This window comes from Mus pahari, chromosome 14 (assembly GCF_900095145.1).
Source record: "Mus pahari chromosome 14, PAHARI_EIJ_v1.1, whole genome shotgun sequence".
Classification (NCBI taxonomy): Eukaryota; Metazoa; Chordata; class Mammalia; order Rodentia; family Muridae; genus Mus; species Mus pahari.
In genome coordinates, this window is record NC_034603.1 from 42,325,662 (window position 1) to 42,335,968 (window position 10,307).

At 50.5% G+C, this 10,307-nt stretch overlaps 1 protein-coding gene across 1 annotated transcript in view; it reads right to left on the minus strand.

Annotated features, from left to right (window-relative positions):
- Nucleotides 1-4,937, minus strand: part of Rap1gap2 (RAP1 GTPase activating protein 2) — a 204,300-nt gene extending 199,363 nt beyond the window's left edge. The window contains exon 1 of the mRNA XM_021211838.2: nt 4,711-4,937. The gene's annotated coding sequence lies outside the window, so the exon portion shown is untranslated. The remainder of the gene's footprint in view (nt 1-4,710) is intronic.
- Between the last annotated feature and the right edge of the window lie 5,370 nt (nt 4,938-10,307).

Below are 10,307 nucleotides of genomic sequence, written 5' to 3' on the forward strand. Positions count from 1 at the left end.
ACACACACACACACACACACACACACACACACACACACCTCGGTCCTCTTGCCTGCCTGCCACTCTACTCCTGCTCTGGTTCAATTCCAGCCACTGACCCTGGATGTACCAAGGTCCTGCAGGTGACGATGCCTGATGCCATCTGCTGATCCAGACCTCATGAATCCCAGCCAGCCTAGCGTGACGCAGGAAGAAAACTATCTATCCTGTATCTACATCAGAGCATGGAGGAGAGGCAGACCTGGTCTTAAGAGAAAGATGCAAATCAGAGCCTGGGCAATGCAGAAGGGTCAGCCCAGCCTTTGCCGTAGGCTGAGGCCTCCAAGTCCGAGCCTGGCTTTGGCATTCCATATGCCTTAGAAGCCGTGGCTGCTTTGCAACATGAACAAATGGACAGAAAAACCCTTACCCATATCTAGATGTCCCAAAGAGTGATAGCAAACAAAGAAAGCACGCACGCACACACACACACACACACACACACACACACACACACACACACGTGCACGCACACACAGAATGGCAGGAAAGATCAAGCATGAAACAGAACTTGCCGCTGGAGAGACATCAAAGCACTGACAGGGATGAGGAGAGAATGGGTATGACAGCATCAGTTTTTGTTTTTAAACTAAACTTATTAGGACAAAAGCCACCCTCGACTGTAAAAAAGTCAGACTTGTCTTTAAACGACTGCTGAACCTCCCCAGCCTGTGTGGGGTGTGACCTTGCCTGTAGACAGAGAGATGGAGGCAGTGACCTTTGCAGTGCCAGCCTGAGCTGTCTGTGCACGGGCAGGAGGCAGCTGGATACTTCCCTACAGCATGACCTCTCCTAGAGGGAGTGCCACGTTGCTTAGAGATGGGAAAGGGTAAGGCGGCCAGGGCCACCTGGTACCATGGCAACAGGCCCTGGCTAAGGCACATCCACAACTTCCTTAGCAGATCATGACAGGACCTAAGTGTTTGCAGATGATACCTCCCCTGTCAAAGAGGGTGTATAGCCCAGAAGGAGCAGTGAGCGCATGGGAGAGAAAAGTGAGGAGGCTGGAGGGGCTGGACCCTAACACATGAAGTCTGCTCGACTCCTAGGACTCCCCGAGTAACTTTCAACAGCTCCTTCCCTCCCCTGCTGCCACCACCCCTCTCCCTCAAGCCCAGCCGATACTACATCCCAGACACCTCTAAGTCCGGGTACCAAGGCTGACAACTCACCACCCAGCCTTGTGCTCCAGCATTTTGGCCACCTCCTGCCAGTCTGCTCCATCTCCTATCTCCTCTGCAGTTTCTCTAGGCTTCCCCCACCCCCTGCCCTGTCCTTCCCTGACTACAGCCCAGACCAGTGCCCACGACCATCTGCCATCTCCAAATGCAAGCATCCACTCCTCCTTCGAGCACCTGCTTCCAAGTGACTGCTCTCTCGTCCTTCCCTGCCCACCTCGGGGCTCCTGCACCCTCCTGGGTATCACTGGTTCCAATTATCAGACTGTGAACCAGATCTCTTCCAGCCTGAAGAACTGGGCCACAGCCCCAGAGGCACCAACCAGAACAGAAGTCTGGCCCTTGAGCCTCAGGTTCCACAACTAGGAAGAGTCCAACCTAGGGGTTGTCTACCCGGTCTCATCCACAGAAGCGGATGAGAATCTGTACCACCAGACCCTGCTGCCTTCCCAGCTGCTCGGAGCTATTCCATCAGTAAGGCCCTTAGCCAGATACCCCAAAATCCAATAAACAGCCAGACATAGTGGTGTGTGCTTAAAATCCCAGCCCTTGGGAGGTGGAAGTAGAAGGATCCAGAATTCAAGGTTAGACTGGTTTACATGAGACTGCCTCAAAAAAAAAACAAAAACAAAACAAAAAAAAAAAACCGGTTTTTTCACCAAAGGCCAGCACAGAGATCTCTACCTATAATCACAGCTATGTGGGCAGCTGAGACATGAAGATATTGGAGCTACAAAAAAAAAAAAAAAAATCAAGTCAGATATGGTGGCAAATGCCTTTAATTCCAGTACTTGGGAAGCAGAGGCAGGTGGATCTCTGTCTGGTCGACAAAGTGAGTTTCAGGACAACCCAGTCTACACAGAGAAACTCTTTTTTTTTTTTTTTTTTTTTTTGAGACAGGGTTTCTCTGTGTAGCCCTGACTGTCCTGGAACTCACGCTGCATACCAGGCTGGCCTCGAACTCCTTGAAATCCACCTGCCTCTGCCTCCCAAGTGCTGGGATTAAAGGCGTGCGCCACCACTGCCCAGCTATAGAGAAACTCTTATCTCATAAATAAATAAATAAATAAATAAATAAATAAATAAATAAATAAACTCACAATATCCAGATAAGAAAACGAAGCTTAAAGAGTCTGGGTAAGCTTGCCCCAGGTCAGTGTGTGGATGCCTCGGAGTGTCACTGCCAAGCCTCTTACCCTGCCTCCTACTCCAGCCACCTCCATAATGACCAGTCACTGCCCCTCACCCTAGATTGGAAGTAGCACGTTCTAAGTGCCACGCATCAGAACGGAATGAGGCCACACCAGGCCCTCTCTGCAGAAGTGGCGTGGGTCCCCATAGAAAACCATTTGAGCTCCACTTGTGTATCCTCTAAAAGCAGAAGGGAGTTAATGACCATGGAAGGACCCTTGGGGGAAGGGGAACTGCTAATGGTTTCTCTCCCCAACAGAGCAGTTCTGAAATGTAGCCCTTAGGCTCCTCAGGAGACCCTCAGGAGAGGAGCAGCAGATGGTAAGGAAAGCCCCTGTGTACTGCTTGCCTTTCTCATCTGTGTACCCTCTGCCCCACTGCCCTCTATCCACTTTCCAAGTAAAGCACTGGGGGCAAGCCCTTCTCCCAGGCATGCCTAGAGTAGGGAGTGAGGGTGAGCACACAAAAAGCTGGGGATGGAGCAGCAATTCACATCCAGGTCTCAATGCCAACCAGTTGTCACCAACAATGTCACCAAAGATAGTAGTTAAGCCTTCATGCTCAGCCAATGTGCCACTCTGTCACCACCATCCATGCCAGAGCCCTTTTCCTTTAAAGTTCAAATCATTCTGACCTCCTGTGACTTTGCCACACTTGATCAGATTTGCTTGTTTGTTTGTTTGTTTGTTTGTTGCTTTGGGAATCTCCCGTTTGATTTTGAGTTTGAGTTTGTGGTTTCTGAGACAGGATCTAACTTTGCAGCCCAGGCTTGCCTTGAACTCATGACCTGTCTCAGCCTTTCAAGTGCTGGGATTACAGGTAGAAGCCACCATACCTCAAAAGGGGTCTTAGGAAAGAGAGAGTGGAAAGCTGTGGAGGTGTCACTCACAGGAGGACCTTCTGGAACAGAGACCACTTCCTGTTGAGCTAGGATACCTTGGACTTTCGTAGAGTCCCGTCAGTTGTGCCCTGACCCTTGCCAAGCTGAACATCTGCCCCTGCCCAAAAACAGCAACCACAAAGGGTCTTGGCTTCAATATGCCATCCCATCCCAGGCCCCAACCTTCCCCTGCTCCTCAACATCTAGTGAGGGAGGAGGGGCCTGAGTCAGCTTCCAGACACCTGAGCAGACACATCCAGCAGATACCCACCCTTAGAGCTGGGCAGCCCAGAACCGTTGCTTAGAGGTAGGTGATGCACAGCCTCTCCCAAGTCCTGAGGGAAATCACTGCCCAGGACCTCACAGGCCCTGAGTCACTCCCAGTCTCCAGGCAGCTGTGCAAGCTTTTCTGTTTATTTTTCACCCACAGCAGGAGGAGCAGAGAGGATGACAGCTTTCTTCACCAAGGGAAACTGAGACCTATGAGACTCAAAGGATGGCATGCCCCGGTACTGGTCCAGGGCAATTCTAGTAATACCTTTAGAGGCGACCCTGATGGGAGCCATTCAGAGGCTGATCCATGAATTTCCAGCGCAAACCCTGGTAGTGTGTAAATGCCCTTCAGATTCGGTAAGGGTGAAAGAGAGCTACAGCAGAAAGACTGGTGCCCCTTACCAGCTCCCAAGTCAGACATAACAAGTGTAGGCAAAACCAAAGTGCAATCTATAGAGTCCCTCTGTCCTGTAAACAGGACCCCCACCCTCCACTGTCACAGCCACACCCACCCAAGGCCTCTAGAAATGAGCATCAGGCTGCAAAGCTGGCCTTGCCCCGCAGGTCCATGAAAGTCTCTGGACCGATTACCCCAATTCTACCGCCTCTCCCTGGAACAGGCACAAGCTGGCTTGGGAACAGACAGGCTGGGGCTTCTGCTCTTGCCAATAAAAACAAGTCCTCCCTCCCCAACCTAGCAGCCTAGCTTCAGCATCCTCTTGGGGTTCCTGGCTTCTTTCCTGCTACTGCCACCTGTAAACACCCACGTCTGACCTCCATCTCGGTCAGCATCTTTCACCAGACTCCAACAGGGAGCTGACCAACATCACACGCACACACGCGCGAACACACACGCACACACACACACACACACACACACACGCCTCTCTTCATGGTGTGTATGCTGTGTCGCATCCGCGTACCCAGCAGGGATTTCTGTGAACTGTCACCCTACCTTCCAAACAGAACCCAGTAAGCCTAACTGCTAGGTGCGAAGGGCGCGCGGAGCTCACCCGGGCCATCAGTGCTTTGCCAACACACACATCCACTCTCACAGCATCCTCTCCAGTTCCACGCTCAGTCACACCCAGGACTCGCGTCCAGATGCACGCCGGCTGTGAAATTACAACCTAGCCCAGAGCCACTGACCTTCCCACACTCCCAACGTGGACGGAATGTCAATAGTCAGTCCTGCCGGTTCACCCAACGCGCGCGCTGGTCGGCGCGGCGCCCACAGCTCTCCATCAGGACCGGGCCCCCTCCTCCTCAGCGCGGGGTTCCCTCGCAGCCCGCCCAGCCGCGTGCACCGTCACCGCGGCGCGCACACGCGCACACCGGCCGGCACAAAGCAGCGCCCCGCCGCCCGCCCGCAGCCGCTCGCACACCTGGCGGGCGCGCTCCCGGCCTACGGAGCGCGCACACGCAGCCTCTGCCCTAGTCCGCTAGATCCCGCGCTCCCGCCCCTCGGGGCTGTTCGGATCTGGGTCCCAGCGGCGCCCACCGCGCAGCTGCGGGAGACCGGGCTGGGTTTGGGGTACCGCGGGTGCTGATCGTCGAGCGCCCTGGGGGACGCTCGTGTCCCAGCTGTCAGGATATTGCCCCGGGCAGCTCCTCCTGAACAAAGGCGCAGGGTGGGGCAGGTCCTGGGGATCTGGGAGAAAGAAGGGAGAAGCCCACCTGCCCGCAAAGGTTCCTGCGTGATAGGGCGCACAACACTGGGGGACTGAGAAGCTGAAAGATTCCTGGATTCCTGATGGGACTCTCCTGAAAGCGTGCTATTGGAACTTGGAAGTAGGAGGTCCCTGCCGAAAACCCTGACGCTGACCTCTTACTGAGACCTGACAACCTACAGCTTTGATTCATTCCCTCCGAAGACTCCATCCCATCTTCCACCAAACCAAAGATGCTCCTGAACTTGAAGCTGTTGAGGGACCGATGTTCCAGACATTCTCCGTAACCCCCACAGCAGGCAGCCTCTGACGCGCATCCATTAATGGGAAGCTCATTCCCTGGAGGCAACACTCAGGCAGCTTAAGCCCGCAAACATCTTTTATTTGCACAGAAATCTTCCTCAGTCCTAACCGTTGGACATAGCTCATTCTGTTCTGGCCACGATGTTCTGCGTCTAGAACATACCTCACACTTACTGTCTTCTTTGCAGAGATATATTCTTACATCGGTGTCCTGCGCTCCCCTCCCCTAGCTAACGATCTCATCAGCACCTTCTCTGTATGGCTGTCCCTTTGTGTGGTCCAAGACCTCTTTCCATGCCAGTCACTTTTCTGCGTGCCCTGTTTTAGACTTCTGAGCAATCTGATCGGCTTGACAAACTATCTCCATGGTTGCATGCTGATGGTTGGCCTTTCACACTCGAGTGTGTGTCCCATGTCAGGCAGAACCCTTACCTGGACCACTCTAACCCCAGATCCTGGCCCAGAGCACAATCACAATGCTCAGTGCTGGAAGGAAGTGAGGAAGGCAGGGACTGTGGACAGGCCACAGTCTGGATTCCTGAAATGCTAAGTGCCGGACATTGGAGGTTCTGGCATGGGATCCAGTAGGGGAAAGGAGCTGTCAGTACCCATGGAACCAACAGGCAGACAGCCTTACAATAGAGAGAGCATTTCCTTCCCTTTGGATCCTATCCTGAGCACTTGAACCCCAAGATTCCAGTGCTGGTCAGCAGAGACGGTTCAGGAAGTCCAAGCTAACCCTAACCACCTGAGTTTGATGCTCAGGACACACGTGGTCTAAGGAGAGAATCCAGTCCTGAATGTTGTCCTCAGGCGTGCCATGACACACATGCATACCATCACACACACAGACACACACACCATAATTGTAATTCTTTTTTTTTGGGGGGGGGTGAGACAGGGTTTCTCTGTGTAGCTCTGGCTGTCCTGGAACTCACTCTGTAGACCAGGCTGGCCTCGAACTCAGAAATCTGCCTGCCTCTGCCTCCCAAGTTCTGGGATTAAAGGTGTGTGCCAATGTAATTCTTAAAGAATAATAAAAATGAAAATAAAAACTACAACAGAAAGAGAGAGGGGGGAGGAGGGAGGGAGGGAGGAAAGATGAGTGCTTACTTTGGTCAGTATCTGGAACAAGCCACTGAGTCAGAACCCTTCAGGAAGCCGCTTGCCTTGCTCAGGTGCCTGGGTGCCGGCAGGATTAGAGGCCAGCTTTGATTTTACCTTACCCCTGTCATGCTATTCATAGCCATCCCTTTATCCTCCAGAAATATTACAAGCCCTCGGTCCCAGTGAATCCTGAAACCAAGTTCAATACCAAACTCTAAATGTACTGTGTTTTTTCCTATGAGGACATCTTAGAGGCCTTTAATCCCAGCACTCAGGAGAACACAAATCTCTTGAGTTCAATGCCAGCCTGGTCTATGTAGTGAATTCCAGGCCAGCAGGAGTACCTAATGAGACCTTGTTGGGGCGGGTGGGGGTGGGGGCTCTGATAGCTTAGAGCACTGGTTGTTTTTGCAGAGAACCTCAGTTTGGTTCCCAGTACCCATGTGGGATCCATGTAACTCCAGTTCCAAGGGACCTGATACCCTCTTCTAGCCTCCACCAGCACCAAGCAAACAAACACATGGTGTGTGCATATGGAATATATTCATACACATAAAATACAAATCAATAAATGCTAATAATAACAGACCTCCCAGACTTAAGACTTTTGGTCCTTCTCCAGGCTGGAGATCTGCCATGGATACTCTCCTGAGATGCTGGAGAGCAGCCATGAGCTCTGACTCTCAGCTACACTTCACAAGGGTAAACAGCTGATACTACATGCACGGGGCTGCCAGCATCTTTGGAAAAGAGATATTGAATCGTTACTGGACATTATCAACACGTTATTATAAGGTGGGATAAGCTGTAGTTAATGTTCAGTAGATCAGTTGTTATGTTGAACTCACTTAATATTTTCACCTTACAGTGAGTCTGGTGGAGTACGGCCCCATTGTACTTTGAGCATCTGTACAGGCAAAGCAATAAAAAGTTGAGATTTTCATCCTTTTCCCTTAAAGGAAGCAGTCTAAAACTCTTGACTGACACATCAAAATTGTCAGCATCATTAGTCTGGCACTATGGGAGCCATTAAGCAAAAGACAAATTATCCAAACTCAAGCACTCAGATACCAGGGCCACGGGCAAGGCTAAGTGGCCAAAGGTAGGAAGCATATATAGTGTGGCAGAGTGATGAGCCACATCCCAGGTGGGACAAACCAAGAAGGGACAAGGTTCCACTGGCTACTCAGAGCAGGCATCTCAGAAGCGCACACAGCTTTAACCTTATGAATGTTTCTGGAACTTTCCATCTGCTACTTTCAGGTTGTGTTTAACTACAGGTAACCAAAACTATAGAAAGTTAAACCTCAGATTAGAAGAGCTCACTGCTAAGTTTGTATCTACACTCCAGCATCCAGGACAGCTTGGGTCCCATTGATGCCATCTTCCTACTGAGATAATGCCTAGGATCCTGCTGTCAGCAATGCCACCCACATCCGTCCGAGAAACATCCACAACCAGGCTGAGCACAACTCCAGTAATAGCAGCCCACTCATCTGCCTCTTAACTGCTATCCCCCTGCCCATGTTCCTCTGTGCCACCTGAAAGGCTCTTAGGGGAAATAAGAATACTTTCTTGAAGAAATGAGCATCCACTGCCTCATACTTCACCACCCCGAATGCAATTTCTAGTCTAGAAGACGAATCAGATAAACAACCTTTCCCAGGCGGGGTGAGTTCTCGGGGAATTCATTCGATAATGATAATCATCCGATTCTTCCCTAAGTTTCCCCAAGCCAATTTCTTTAATAACAGACTCCGGAACTTGAATGAGGACTGATGTCCACCCTGTTAATGTGAAGTTTCTCTGTGGCACCGTTTTCACTCCTTGCAGAGATAGAAATCACCCTCCCAGCCCCCTGCCTTGCACAAGAGAGTCGGTGAGCGCAGAGGTCACGAGCGATTACTCTCACTGCTATTACTGACGCTGCGGAGGTCTCAGCTCCGCCAGCAGTGAGGAAGGAGAGCAGTACCCAGTACTCCTTGCTGTGGAGACTGGATCGGTTCATTCCCACAGACCATTTAAATGACGCTTAATAAGCACAAAAATAATAATAATAAAAATTCTGGGTGTGATGGTATATAATTGTAATTCTGGCACTTGGGGAGACTGAGGCAGGAGGATTGGGCATCCTAGGCTGACCTAAACCTAGGCTCCAAAATGAGATTCTGTCTCAAAACTAAAGGAAATAGTAATAGAGCTGGAGATGTAGTTCAGCTGGTAAACACTCACCAGCACATGCAAAGCCATGGTGGGCTCCCCAACGCTACACAGATCGGGCGTCTTTTGAGTATAAGTATCCAGTAAGGCTCATGGTCATCTGAGCACTGCAAAGGTGGGGGCAGAAGGAGTTCAAGGTAATCATCTGCTACTTACTGAATCTGAGGCCAGCCTGGGCTGCATGAGATCCTGTCTCAAAGAAAATGATGATGATGGCGATGATGATGATGATGATGATGATGATGATGATGATGATAATAATAATAATATATCGCATATATAACTGTGCTCACTGAGCTACAGCATACTCCTCTTCAAGGCCCCTGAACTGTAGAAGTCTGAGGGTGGTATCTGGAATTATTTCTGATTGTTCTTTTTTTGTCATGTGGTTGGCCTTCCTCCTCCACGGAGCCTGCCTGTCTTGCTCCTGTGACCCCGAAGTACATCCCCTCAGGTCCCTGGCAGGAATCCTGTCTCCCAGCTCCCCAGATTAACATTTTTAGATGCCTCTTTAGTCTCAGAGTTCACCTCCTCCCAGCCTCTCCATGAGTTCAGAGCCAATTTTATGTTCGTGTATGAACCACTCGCTAGCTATTGAATGAGCGCCTTCCTTGGGCCACTTGTGGTTCTAGGAGACAGAGAAGAATAAGGTGGGAAAGTCCCTGTCCTCCGCCCCAGAGCGCTTACAATGCAGCAAGGGGTGAATACACGGACAGACAGACAGACAGACAGACAGACCAATTAGACATGTCACACAGCAGTGAGAGCTCAGAAGGAAAGGAAATAAGCCACAATATGTCAGATGGCAGGTGGCATGCAAGGGGACTTGAAGATGGTCTGAAACTAATTCACAGTGTGTCCTTCATGACCACATCTTGTGAGAACAACAGTTCCCCATATCAGACTACATCTTTCTAAGCAGTCACAATCATACACTTGGTTTTCAGGGTAGGAGCTGATATTGTTTTATGTGTATGAGTGTTTTATTTGAATGTATGTCTGTGCACCACAAGACTGACTGGTGGTCACAGATTCCAGAAGAGGACACCAGATCCATTGGTGTTGCCAGAGGTTGTCAGCCATCATGTGGGTGCTGATCATTGAACCTGGGTCCCTGGAAAAGCAGCCTGCTCTTAAATATGGAGCCAGCTCTCCAGCCCTATTTTCTATTGTTGAAAAGCTTTGTGATTTTGGGGGATGGGGCTCGAGAGTTAAGAGGACCAACTACTCCTCCAAAGGTCCTGGATTCAATTCCCATCACTCACATGATGGCTTACAACCATCTCTAACTATAGTCTATAACTGTAGTCCTAAGGGATCCAATACCCTCTTCTGGTGTGCAGACATATATGGAAACAAAACACCCATATACATAAAATATGTAAATAAATAAATCTTAAGAAAAGTAGATTTTGGGGCTGGTGAGATGGCTCAGTGGGTAAGAGC